This window comes from Coregonus lavaretus (genome assembly GCF_964263955.1).
Source record: "Coregonus lavaretus genome assembly, chromosome: 26".
NCBI classification, from domain to species: Eukaryota; Metazoa; Chordata; class Actinopteri; order Salmoniformes; family Salmonidae; genus Coregonus; species Coregonus lavaretus.
In genome coordinates, this window is record NC_140013.1 from 6,853,066 (window position 1) to 6,866,969 (window position 13,904).

Below are 13,904 nucleotides of genomic sequence, written 5' to 3' on the forward strand. Positions count from 1 at the left end.
TTAATACGTGTCACATATAAGTTTGCAAACAATGTAAAAAAAAAAATATATATATATCCTTGAGTTAATAAACCTCCATACAAACATGGTCTCTTTTTTGCTTTCTTGAGTAAGGCAGCTCCAAAATGCAGGCGTTTCAGCTTTCTGTGGTTGTGGGGCAGCCAGCGGAAAATACGTAGCGTAGGGGTTGGTCATGTTCTCTAGTTGCGCCATGATTGGCTCAGTGTTCTGTCACTAATGGGGTCACTATGTCACTGCCAAATCTAAGGGTAGAGCTCGAAAATTCAAGCCCCTTGGGTACTGCCATAGAGTAACATTAGAAGTGCCCATCCAAGAAGGCTCAAGGTCATTGGCCACAGACAAAATGACTTCAAATCACATTATATCTACAGTAGTATTGATTGGACTGATCATGTCAACATCACACTTTCAAAATCTTAGCTAGCAGTCATCATCATGAATCAAGTCGACAATCTACTGGCAAATACTTTTGAAGAGAAATAATGAAGAGAAATTATAGATGAAACGTATCAGTGCTCATCGGCCATTGGGCACAAACATTACACAACAAGTTGGAAATTGCAAATTCAACAATGAGTGGTTTGGAAGGAATCAGTGGCTATCTGCAAGCATTGCAAAGCAATCACTAGCCTGCTATTCAGTGGAGTGGGTGTGTGGTCCCAATTCTCGGTTTAAGGGTCTCTTTTCCCAGTTTAAAATTATAAACATTCAACATTGGCCATGCTGTCAATCCAGCATGATTTCTGCGGCACTCAAAACAACTGTTAACTCAGAACTGAAAAATCTGACTGGAAACTCAGGAAAAAACTAGCTTAGACTGGGAAAATATGTTTTGAACGGTCATCCAACTCTGAATTCTAAGTCGGGAACTCTGGCCTCTTTCTAGAGCTACGACCTGAAGATCACCGTCATCATGATTCAACCTTGTTTTTTTTCTGAGTTCCCTGTTGTCTTGAAAGCACCGTAAATCCAGAAAATGCCAGATTTTGATGACAAAGTTTGATGACAAAATTTGCCTCCAATGACCGCTGCACCACCTTCCTGTTCAAGTGAGCACAGCACAACAAGGTGAGTCCAAAAAGGTATTGTATGCTGCTGCATAAATGATGTAATATGCCAGGGAGATATGTATACCGTAGCTAAGAAAGTAATACTAAGTGTATGTTGTGTAGTAAGCTGTTAGTAGCCCATGTGCCTCACCCTAATAATTTGGTCTATTTTCCCCTCTTAATTTCGCTACTGTTCTGACTTGGTGGTGCACATGTAGCCTATAACCTGTTATAGAGAAATTTAATCATCAAATATTGTAAGAGCTTTCATTGTCTGCTTATATGCCCCTTTTATTTATCCTACGTTTCTGACTTGGTGTACAGGGAGAATACTGTAAGAACAGCCCATGTTCTGAATTCTGTCACTGTACATTTCAAAAGTGCTGAACAAATAGTTATATTGACTACGTCCATCCTAGCTCACTCATTAATGTTTTAATCAAAATTATGGATTGCCTCTTATCCGCTCGTCGTCCCCTTATGCCATAGTTTGTACATCTCAATTGTCTGTAGAAACCACATTTGTTTAAGCCAGTCAGCCATATCAGCTATGTTTTTTTAAAGGCAGTAAATGAGGGTGAATGAACTGTTTCGCTGCCAGACAAGGCTCCACTGATATCCAGGTGTAGCAGTGGTAAGGTGTTGGGACAGCTTTATGTAGGCCCTAACAGTTTGTGGGCACTGTTTGTCACTGTTATAGTGCAATTAATGTATTGTGTAGTGTTGTGCTGTGTAGTGGCTTTGCTGGCATGGAACCCCAACGTTTGTTTTTTTGCCCCACCAAGATTTACATGCTAAAATTGCCACTGCTCAGGTGCATCCTGTTTCCATTGATCATCTTTGAGATGTTTTTACAACTTGATTGGAGTCCACCTATGGTAAATTCAATTGATTGGACATGATTTGGGAAGGCACACACCTGTCTATTAAAGGTCCCACAGTCGACGGTGCATGTCAGAGCAAATTTCAAGCCAAGAGGTCGATGGAATTGTCTGGGAGGTGACCAAGAACCCGATGGTCACTCTGACAGAGCTCCAGAGTTCCTCTGTGGAGATGGGAAAACCTTCCAGAAGGACAACCATCTCTGCAGCACTCCACCAATCAGGACTTTATGGGAGAGTGGCCAGATGGAAGCCACTCCTCAGTAAAAGGCACATGACAGCCCTCTTGGGCTTTGCCAAAAGGCACCTAAAGGACTCTCAGACCATGTCAGGATCAAGGGAAAGATGAACGGAGCAAAGTACAGAGAGATCCTTGATGAAAACCTGCTCCAGAGCGCTCAGGACCTCTGACTGTGGCGAAGGTTCACCTTCCAATAGGACAATGACCCTAAGCACACAGCCAAGACAATGCAGGAGTGGCTTCGGGACAAGTCTCTGAATGTCCTTGAGTGGCCCAGCCAGAGCCCGGACTTGAACCCGATCGAACATCTCTGATAGACCTGAAAATAGCTGTGCAGCGACGCTCCCCATCCAACCTGACAGCGCTTGAGAGGATCTGCAGAGAAGAATGGGAGAAACTCCCCAAATACAGGTGTGCCAAGCTTGTAGCGTCATACCCAAGAAGACTTGAGTCTGTAATCGCTGCCAAAGGTACTTCAACAAAGTACTGAGTAAAGGGTCTGAATACTTATGTAAATGTGATATTTCAGTTTCTTTTTTTGCTTTGTCATTATGGGATATTGTGTGCAGGTTGATGAGTAAAAAAATACTGCATTAGCATCGAACAGCCCCCGCGATATGCAACATTTCAGGGAAGTCAGGAACCAACATACACAATCAGTTAGGAAAGCAAAGGCTAGCTTTTTCAAACAGAAATGTGCATCCTGTAGCACTAACTCCAAAACGTTTTGGGACACTGTAAAGTCCATGGAGAATAAGAGCACCTCCTCCCAACTGCCCACTGCACTGAGGCTAGGAAACACTGTCACCACCGATAAATCTACAATAATCGAGAATTTCAACAAGCATTTTGCTACGGCTGGCCGTGCTTTCCACCTGGCTACCACTACCCCGGCCACCAGCTCTGCACCCTCCGCTGCAACTTGCCCATGCCCCCCCGCTTCTCCTTCACACAAATTCAGACAGCTGATGTTCTGAAAGAGCTGCAAAATCTGGACCCCTACAAATCATCTGGGCTAGACAATCTGGACCCTTTCTTTCTCAAATTAGACGCCGAAATTGTCGCAACCCCTATTACTAGCCTGTTCAACCTCTCTTTTGTAACATCTGAGATCCCCAGAGATTGGAAAGCTGCCGCGGTCATCCCCCTCTTCAAAGGGGGTGACACTCTAGATCCAAACTGTTACAGACCTATATCCATCCTGCCCTGCCTTTCGAAAGTATTTGAAAGCCAAGTTAACAAACAGATCACCGACCATTTCGAATCCCAACGTACCTTCTCCGCTATGCAATCCGGTTTCCGAGCTGGTCATGGGTGCACCTCAGCCACACTCAAGGTCCTAAACGATATTATAACCACAATCGATAAAAGACAGTACTGCGCAGCCGTCTTCATCGACCTGGCCAAGGCTTTTGACTCTGTCAACCACCGCATTCTTATTGGCAGACTAAATAGCCTTGGTTTCTCAAATGACTGCCACTCCTGGTTCACCAACTACTTCTCAGATAGAGTTCAATGTGCCAAATCGGAGGGCCTGTTGTCTGGACCTCTGTGCAGTCTCTATGGGGGTGCCACAGGGTTCAATTCTCGGGCCGACTCTATTCTCTGTGTATATCAATGATGTCGCTCTTGCTGCTAGTGACGCTCGGATCCACCTCTATGCGGACGACACCGTTTTGTATACATCTGGCCCTTCATTGGACACTGTGTTAACAAACCTCCAAACGAGCTTCAACGCCATACAACACTCCTTCCGTAGCCTCCAACTGCTCTTAAACACTAGTAAAACTAAATGCATGCTCTTCAACCGAACGCTGCTTGCACCCGCCCACCCGACTAGAATCACTACTCTCGGAGGGTCTGACCTAGAGTATGTGGACAACTACAAATACATAGGTGTCTGGTTAGACTGTAAACTCTCCTTCCAGACTCACATTAAGCATCTCCAATCAAAAGTTAGATCTAGAATCAGCTTCCTATTTCGCAACAAAGCCTCCTTCACTCATGCTGCCAAACATGCCCTCGTAAAACTGACTATCCTACCGATCCTTGACTTCGGCGATGTCATTTACAAAATAGCCTCCAACACTCTACTCAGCAAATTGGATGTAGTCTATCACAGTGCCATCCTTTTTGTCACCAAAGCCCCATATACTACCCACCATTGTGACCTGTACGCTCTTGTTGGCTGGCCCTCACTACATATTAGTTGCCAAACCCACTGGCTCCAGGTCATCTATAAATCACTGCTATGCAAATCCCCATCTTATCTTAGCTCACTGGTCACCATAGCAACACCCACCCGTAGTCTGCGCTCCAGCAGGTATATCTCACTGGTCATCTCCAAAACCAACACCTCCTTTGGCCGCCATTCCTTCCAGTTCTCTGCTGCCAATGACTGGAACGAACTGCAAAAATCTCTGAAGCTGGAGACTCTTATCTCCCTCACTAACTTTAAGCATCAGTTGTCAGAGCAGCTTACCGATCACTGCACCTGTACACAGCCATTCTGAAATTAGCCCACCCAACTACCTCATCCCCATATTGTTATTTATTTTGTTAATTTGCACCCCAGTATCTCTATTTGCACATCATATTTTGCACATCTATCATTCCAGTGTTAATACGAAATTGTAACTATTCTGCACTATGGCCTATTTATTGCCTTACCTCCATAACTTACTACATTCGCACACACTGTATATATATTTTCTGTTGTATTTTTGACTTTATGTTTTGTTTACCCCATATGTAACTCTGTGTTGTTGTTTTTATCGCACTGCTTTGCTTTATCTTGGCCAGGTCGCAGTTGTAAATGAGAACTTGTTCTCAACTGGCTTACCTGGTTAAATAAAGGTGAAATAAAAAAATAAAAAATCTGAATGGGCACCTGGTGTGGTTTCTCTATGCAAATACTCTCAGTGCAACACACACACATACATACAGTGCCATGATGTGAATATTTTATAATTAAAATGTGCAGAATTCTTCTCTTATGTTAATTGAAAAGCTCCCATCTCTCTGACAGTGGGGTTGGTACAAAAGCTGGTTTGAGTAAAAATAAGAATATCAGACAATGTGCACATTTACATTTTAGTCATTTAGCAGACGCTCTTATCCAGAGCGACTTACAGTTAGTGAATACATATATTTTTTATACTGGCCCCCCGTGGGAATCGAACCCACAACCCTGGCGTTGCAAACACCATGCTCTATCAACTGAGCTACATCCCTGCCGGCCATTCCCTCCCCTACCCTGGGCCAATTGTGCGCCGCCCATGAGTCTCCCGGTCGCGGCCGGCTGCGACAGAGCCTGGATTCGAACCAGGATCTCTAGTGACACAGTTAGCACTGTGATGCAGTGCCTTAGACCACTGCGCCACTCATTTGTGACTGTATTTTGTCTGTTAGAATAAACAAGTGCAGATGATTACTGTATGTGTGTATGATTATGAGTTCCCCAGAGAATGAAGAGTGTGACCAAGTAAGAGAGATGGTATTTGTGTGACAGAGAGAGTTTTACTTTATGAATGAGAGAGAGAGCTGTGACCTACTGTGAACAGCAGCACGTACACCTGGATGTGCAGACAGACAGAGTGTGATGAGGCAAGGCCAAACACCCCCATCTCAACTTGAAACAGGAATGTAAACTTTTCCTCTTGGGGTGGGGGTAGTGGGGAAGCTGTCTGTCTTCTGGCTGCACCCCATACTCCTTTCTTTGATCTTCTCTTTTCTGCCCATACAAGCTCTCAAACTCCCACTCTCAGCCCTAAATTCTAATTTGATGCACAGATGTTATTTTATGTTCCTGTCTGATCCATTTATTTCCCATTCATAAATCAATGAGTAGATATTGGAGTAGACAACCATTATATGTCAAAGGCAAGGCATGGTAATAACTTTTCAAAGGTAACCATGTGTCTCTTTCTCACTGTGATTAATATGTCACCGAGCAGTGAGCACCTTAGCAAGGAATCAAATTATTATCTTATTCTGCACTAGACAACATGAAAATAAATGAAAAGTATTAATGAAATCAACAGACTAACTTTAAAATTATTAAATGCACTGATTTAAAAAAAATACTCTTATCGCAATTCAACATTGTTTGTAACAATGTATATAGCGAACGTTGCATGACTTTGTTACAAAAGTAACAATTTTAGCTTTATACTATGTCTTATGGCGCGACCACGTGGATACAATTGGTACTTCCATAATTTGGGCGTGGCACTTTCACCATTGATGATTGGTGACTAATCATGAAAGTCTACCTCCATCAACATGGACAGTAACAGTCCCCTGTAGCTCAGTTGGTAGAGCATGGCGCTTGCAACGCCAGGGTTGTGGGTTCGTTTCCCACGGGGGGGCAGTATGAAAATGTATGCACTCACTAACTGTAAATCGCTCTGGATAAGAGCGTCTGCTCAAAAATTAATGATTGGCATCCCAAAGCCTTTCTTTCTGTTACGGAGTCATAGAAATGTGCTACCCAATTGGTCAACCTAAATACCCATCCCGACATTTTAATGACATGACTGGTTCACTGCGGTTAGAAGGATCTGTGACGTCGTTGAGGGGAAAAACAACAACCACCCGTTCACTGATATTATACAGCACATGGTCCCTGGATTGATTTAGTCTAAAATCACCCAGTGAATTTATAGTAGCAACTTGTTTACAGAGATCGTCAAGAAAAGCGCAAAAGAACAGGTAAATATTTGTGAGCGACCAAGCTGGAACTGGAAGGACTTAGTTAACATTAGCTAGCTAACGTAGTTGTCTATTTCTAAACCGTAAACTTTCTAGCTAGTTGTACTATTTCATTAGGTAAGAATGCTAGCTAGCTAGCTGTTGTATTTTATGAAGTGCTCGTTGTTGCCTGATAAGTTAAACACTGGCGAAACGAAAGCTTGAAAATGGACAGTGGCGTGACTGTGATCACCAATTCCACGGTGTCAGTTCGTTCGAGGTGAATAAACGATACAACAGGGGAATCACCATCGCCGAATTCAAGGTAGCTAAATTATGTTGGTAATTTGGTCTTCGTGCCTCTGAAACGTAATAATGTATTGCCACTCTGTCTGCTGCCATTGCAGCACAGCCTATGGCCATGTGATAGTTTCTTAGTCTACGTTTTCCTCCAGGGTAAATTGGAGATGGTTGTGGGTACCCCGGCCTCCAACATGGAACTGCAGCTTTTCAGCACCACTGACAAGTTCATGCAGAAACTGGACGACAACGAGGCCCTGCTAGGTTCCTACCCTGTGGATGATGACTGCAAAATTCATGTATGTACTTCTGTGCTCCAAAACACTGCTCACATGTCCCCTGTTTACTGTTGTTCACGTGTAAGATGGGACCTACTGTTGGATCTGTTGATAGGGTCTCTTAACCCAGGGGTTCCCAAACCTTTTCCCCTTCCACCATTGGGGAACATCCCACGCACGCCACATATATTTCTATGGGCACAAGCACTATTCATTACACACTGTTCACACTCCTCTTGTTGGTGGAGAGAATTTTGCAGGTTTAAAGCTTATTTGACACATTTTGTCATGGGGTGCAAATAAAATTGTTTTAAAGCTAATTTTCTTGCAATTCTATACATTTAGCCATGTCTGTGTATTCATGTGATATTTGAGTGACCAAAAATTTACAACAATATCTATGGGCTATAAAACCTAAATAAAAAAACATTAGCTGATATGGGCTACTTGATCTGGAAATTTCTGACAAGTTATAAATAGCTCTCTAAGGTATGCAATGACTAACATGACAAGAAGAACTGCTGATGCACTACCCAATTTCGAAATTGCACCTTGTGCATTCTACTATTACAACTTTCAAGAGTATGTTTAAAGCCAGACTGAGACCCCCCCCCCCCACCGCCGACCCCTCACACCCCCAAAAGCGATTTCAACACTCACAAGATTGCTGACCACAGTATGACTTTGCTAGCTTGAGTGCCAACCTCTTTCTGCATTCAACAAGGTTATATTGTTACCTTGCCATACTTGTCTTATTTGGCTAGACGAAGACCAGTTGGCTAAAAGCAGAATCTGACTGGCACCTGTATGATGACTGAGCCATTCTGTAATTTTTCATTCAATATGCTGAGTCAGGATGATGGTGAATTCTGTGTGCTTAGGTGATCGACCGCAGTGGAGCCCAGAGCGGAGAGTTCAGTGATGTCTAAAGTGGAGAAAATCGAGATTCCCGACGAGGTCTATGAGGAGGACAGGTACTGTGAGCTTGCATTATCGTCCGTCATTCACAGCTAAAGCGTATGCCTACATTCCTTCACGTCTGTATTTGAGGAATTTGAAATTGAGTCAGAGGCAGTGAAGAAAGGACTTGTTGAAAGCCACTTACCACTTGCGAGTGCCACAACAGAGAACTAGTGATACTTAGCACAACTGCTCTCATCTACATCCTGTTACCTTTCAGTTTGAGGTTACATGGCAAAACTTTCCCTCTGCACGTTACGTAATGATTGAGCGAAAAACTATTACCATTGTAATACAGGGATTTCATAGTGGATTGTCCAGACTCTTTAAGGTCATTCAGGAAGAAGCAACATGCTGGTTGCTTCAATGAAGAAGAAACTGCTAAAAAGGAGGCGGAGCTTGCAGCTTGTGATGCAGAGGAGGCTGCCGCCATCGCCGTCGGCAACCACTGCCAAGTGGTGGTTGTTGGGCTACCCACCACGATTGGCACTGTTATGTATGTTGGTGAGTGAGGTTGAAGCTTGTGCCTATTTTCCACAACAGGATTTAGGCTTGTCCATGGATTATCAGTCTGGCCGAAGTTGCCCTAAAAAAGACGCGAGGATCTCTACAAGCCAGAATGTTGAATACAATTTTCCCACTTACTTTACCGATTGTACATGCTGTTGGTCCTTTTGGCGGTAGAAGGTAACCACAGGCAAGTTATGGTTTTTTTACCAGACTTTTTCCAGCGCCGATAGATTCTGTCACTTATATTTTCAATCTCTTCATGCATTGCACGTGATGCACAATATGTCAACAATGGCCGAAGGTAGTCGACGGATGCCCGTTTCCTCGCAATCAGCTGTTGTTCGGTTAGGCTCGGCCATATTGTGCAAGTGTTTCACATGCTAATTGCATCAGTATTGAAAATAAAAGTTTTGTTTTATCCCCTCTCAGCCACAGTTTCTAGGTTTTACTACCATTATGAAAAACCAAGCCAATGCCATATACAGTGTATTCAGACCCTTTGACTTTTTCCACATTTTGTTACGTTACAGCCTTATTCTAAAATGGATTAAAACATTCCCCCCCCCCCCTCATCAATCTACACACAATACCCCATAATGAAATGTTTGCAAATGTATTACAAATCAAAAACTGAATGACATTTACGTAAGTATTCAGACCCTTCACCCAGTACATTCTTGAAGCACCTTTGGCAGCGATTACAGCCTCAAGTCTTCTTTGGTATGACACTACAAGCTTGGCACACCTGTATTTGGGGAGTTTCTCCCATTCTTCTATGCAGATCCTCTCAAGCTCTGTCAGGTTGGATGGGGAGCATCGCTGCTCAGCTATTTTGAGGTCTCTCCAGAGATGTTCGATTGGGTTCAAGTCCAGGCTGGGCCACTCAAGGACATTCAGAGACTTGTCCTGAAGCCACTCCTGTGTTGTCTTGGCTGTGTGCTTAGGGTTGTTATCTTGTTGGAAGGTGAACCTTCGCCCCAGTCTGAGGTCCTGAGCACTCTGGAGCAGGTTTTCATCAAGGATCACTGTACTTTCCTCCGTTCATCTTTCCCTCGATCCTGACTAGTCTCCCAGTCCCTGCCGCTGAAAAACATATTGTTTCTCATGTTCTGAGAGTCCTTTAAGTGCCTTTTGGCAAACTCCAAGCTGGCTGTCATGTGCCTTTTTACTGAGGAGTGGCTTCCGTCTGGACACTCTACCATAAAGGCCTGATTGGTGGAGTGCTGCAGAGATGGTTGTCCTTCTGGGAGGTTCTCCCATCGCCACAGAGGAACTCTGGAGCTCTGTCAGAGTGTCCATCGGGTTCTTGGTCACCTCCCTGACCAAGGTCCTTCTCCCCCGATTGCTCAGTTTGGCTGGGTGGCCAGATCTAGGAAGAGTGTTGGTGCTTCCAAACTTCTTCCATTTAAGAATGATGGAGGCCACTGTGTTCTTGGGGACCTTCAATGCTGCAGAAATGTTTTGGTAACCTTCCCCAGATCTGAGCCTCGACACAATCCTGTCTCGGAGCTCTACGGACAATTCCTTGGACCTCATGGCTTGGTTTTTGCTCTGACATGCACTGTCAACTGTGGGAACTTATATAGACAGGTGTGTGCCTTTCCAAATCATGTCCAATCAATAGAATTTACCACAGGTGGACTCCAATCAAGTTGGAAAAACATCTCAAGGATGATCAATGGAAACAGGATGCATCTGAGCTCAAGTTTCAGTCTCATAGCAAAGGGTATGAATACTTAATAAATAAGGTATTTCTGTTTTTTATTTTTTTTAATACATTTGCAAACATTTCTACGCCTGTTTTCGCTTTGTCATTATAGGGTATTGTGTGTAGATTTATTAATTTAATCAATGTTAGAATAAGGCTGTAAAGTAACAAAATGTGGAAAAAGGGGAATGGGTCTGAATACTTTCCAAATGCACTTCAGAAAGTATTCACACCCCTTTACTTTTTCAAAATGTTGTTACAGCCTGAATTTAAAATGGATTAAATTTAGAGTTTTTTTGCCACTGGCCTACACACAATACCCTAAAATGTCAAAGTGGAATTGTTTTTTTAAATACATTTGTACTAATTAATAAAAAATGAAAAGCTGAAATGTCTTTAGTCAATAAGTGTTCATCCCCTTTGTTAGGGAAGCCTAAATATGTTCAGGAGTAAAAATGTGTTTAACAAGTCGCATAATAATTTCTCCTGAATACAAAGTGTTGTATACAACATATTACTGAGTACCACTCCATATTTTCAAGGATAGTGGTGACTGCATCATGTAATGGGTATGCTTCTAATTGTTAAGGACTGGGGAGTTTTTCAGGATAAAAAATGTACGGAATGGAGCTAAACACAGGAAAAATCCTAGAGAAACCTGGTTGTCTGCTTTCCACCAGACACTGAGAGATTCATTCACCTTTCAGCAGGACAATGACCTAAAACACCCAAATCTACACTGGAGTTGCTTACCAAGAAGACAGTCAATGTTCCTGAGTGGCTGAGTTACAGTTTTGAGTTAAATCTACTTGAAAATATATGGCAAGACATGAAAATGGTTGTCTAGCAATGATCAACAACCAATTTGACAGAGTTTGAAGAATTTTGAAAAGAATAATGGGCAAATGTTGCACAATCCAGGTGTGGAAAGCTCACAGCTGTAATCACTGCCAAAGGTGCTTCTACTAAGTATTGACTCAGGGTTGTGAATACTTATGTAATTGAGATATTTCTGTATTTCATTTTCAATCATTAGAAAAAAATTCAAAACATGTTTTCACTTTTTCCATTATGGGGTATTGAGTGTAGATGGTTGAAATTGTAAAAAAAAAAATCAATTTTGTATTTGGGCTGTAATACAACAAAGTGGAATAAGTCAAAGGGTATGTATTCTTAAGGCACTCCTTCTTCCAACAGAAAAAAACTGTTATTTTCTGTCTTGCAGGTACAGTAGATTTCAAGGCAGGTCATTGGGTGGGCGTTAAGTATGCCTCTTGGGAAACATGATGGCAGGTGAGGGCAACTGGCATAATTTTGTGACCTCATCACATGGTGTCTGAGAATGTTCACTGTTAAGAGCTACCTTGCATCTTGACTTGTCTTTCTGGTATTAGACCTATGGAGAGGTGCAGACCTGATGAGTTTCTCTGTCATAAATTTACTTGATGTCTCCTCTCTCTTTCCTTACAGTGTGAAGGAGAAGCGATACTTTGAACGTGAGAACAAGTACGGTGCATTTGTCAGGCCCCTCAGAGTGACCGTGGGGGACTTCCCAGACTACGGTCTGGACGAGATGTAGGATTGTGACGCTATCACCCAGTCAAAGGGCGTGGGCAGATGGGTTCAACTTTGACCTCCAGTCCGATTACGAACCCGGGGCGAGGGACAGTGTCATTGGGATTAATAACTTTATTTTGTTTTGCGCTGGTCAGGGAGGTATGGGTTGGAATATGAATTCAGTGCAGAAAGTGAGTAAACCGTCATGGGAGGATCTAACCTAGTCAATGTTTCATGTGAACTCTGTCAGAGGGTATGAAGTGGTCCTCTTAAGCATCACTTTCTCTTCAGAAGTACCCACTGCCCCCACTCAATTACACTGCTCAATGATGTTGTTCCAAGATGGAAGACGACTACTAATATTCTTCACTAGCATTCTGTATCAGAGCATAGTTTGGTTCTAAATCAAATTCAAGTGATCCATTTTTTATTCATTCTGTACATATACGATTGTTTATAACTGTTTGATATGTAGTTAAAGATGCACTCCAACGTTTGTATAATTTCAGACAGTAGTTTGGTAAGTGGTGCGCATGAGCCAAAACTGGTCCGTTTTGTGTACCACGTCATTCATTTTGTGTGATATGATACGAATTTGGCCATTTGTATGATATATATGTATTTAGCAATTTCATGTCGTGTTACGAGTCAAATTCATGCAATATTTTACGAATTTGTTGTGTTTAAGATACAGGACTGCATCTTAAAAATAAAAGTTGAATTTACTGTATATTGAATGAGGAACAACTCATCATCGAGCATGTGGTCCCACTAGTTCATTTGATCCAGAGGATGTAGAAAGCAAGCGTTCCTAAATTGATGTCCTCAGACTTTTGAGTTGAACCTGAATTGCCCGTCGCATCCTATATTCTATATGAATAATAGGCAGTCATGAAAAGCACCACAATGTTCATCAAATGTCAATTATCAACCCAAGCCAGGGTTCTATCAAACTTTATAAAATAAATATCATGCTTTGGAATGCAAGAATTCAAGCCACAACAAAATATCTAGTTGTACTACTACAGACTAGTGGCAAAATGTTCAGTTTATTTGAACATCTGTTAGTTCAATGGTTATTGGTACCATAGAAGCCCTTTGTTTTCGTGTGTCATGTCCCTGTTCTAGATTCTGGAAACTGTTAAACTGCTTCTAACACTCCAACACTTCAAAATGTCGGAACACCAGTTGTGCACATTGACAGTATGCAGTTCAGACCGAGTGCCCAGGTGGCGACAATCACTTTACATATGGATGACATGTCTTATCCGTGCTTCTACTGAGCTTCATTGTACTAATCCTCATCACCACTTCTAAGAGTTTGACTCATGAAAGCATGTGATCTGTTATTTGATTTGTCACTCTTGGTTGAGTGAGTTTTGGAAGAGAAAATGTGAATACAATAGCAAATTATTAATGCGTTCCTTTTTTATTGATTTGTATTTTTTCCTGGACATTGTCAGCAACTAACAGGCCCTGATTTGTCCATGATTTGCAATCTGTTCTCGCAAAGGTGTTGGTGTTATTGAAATCGCAAAGGTGTTGGTGTTATTGTTGATGTGCCAAAGTGTAATGGTATCTTATGCACAATAAAACTTACTATTACCAGCAGATGTGATGATCAAGGTGTATTTGGCCGATTCTTACTCTGATTCACCATTAGCAGGACAGAAATAAAGAATCTCATGCATGGTGAAAAGAGAGGTC

General features: G+C 42.3%; 1 pseudogene across 1 annotated transcript; it reads left to right on the forward strand.

Annotated features, from left to right (window-relative positions):
* Positions 1 to 6,770: 6,770 nt before the first annotated feature.
* Positions 6,771 to 12,927, forward strand: LOC311101839 (tubulin-folding cofactor B-like; annotated as a pseudogene). The gene is made up of 6 exons (XR_014615751.1): positions 6,771 to 7,209; positions 7,340 to 7,483; positions 8,344 to 8,436; positions 8,721 to 8,926; positions 11,866 to 11,933; positions 12,111 to 12,927. The product of XR_014615751.1 is annotated as a tubulin-folding cofactor B-like (transcript).
* The last annotated feature ends 977 nt before the right edge of the window (positions 12,928 to 13,904 follow it).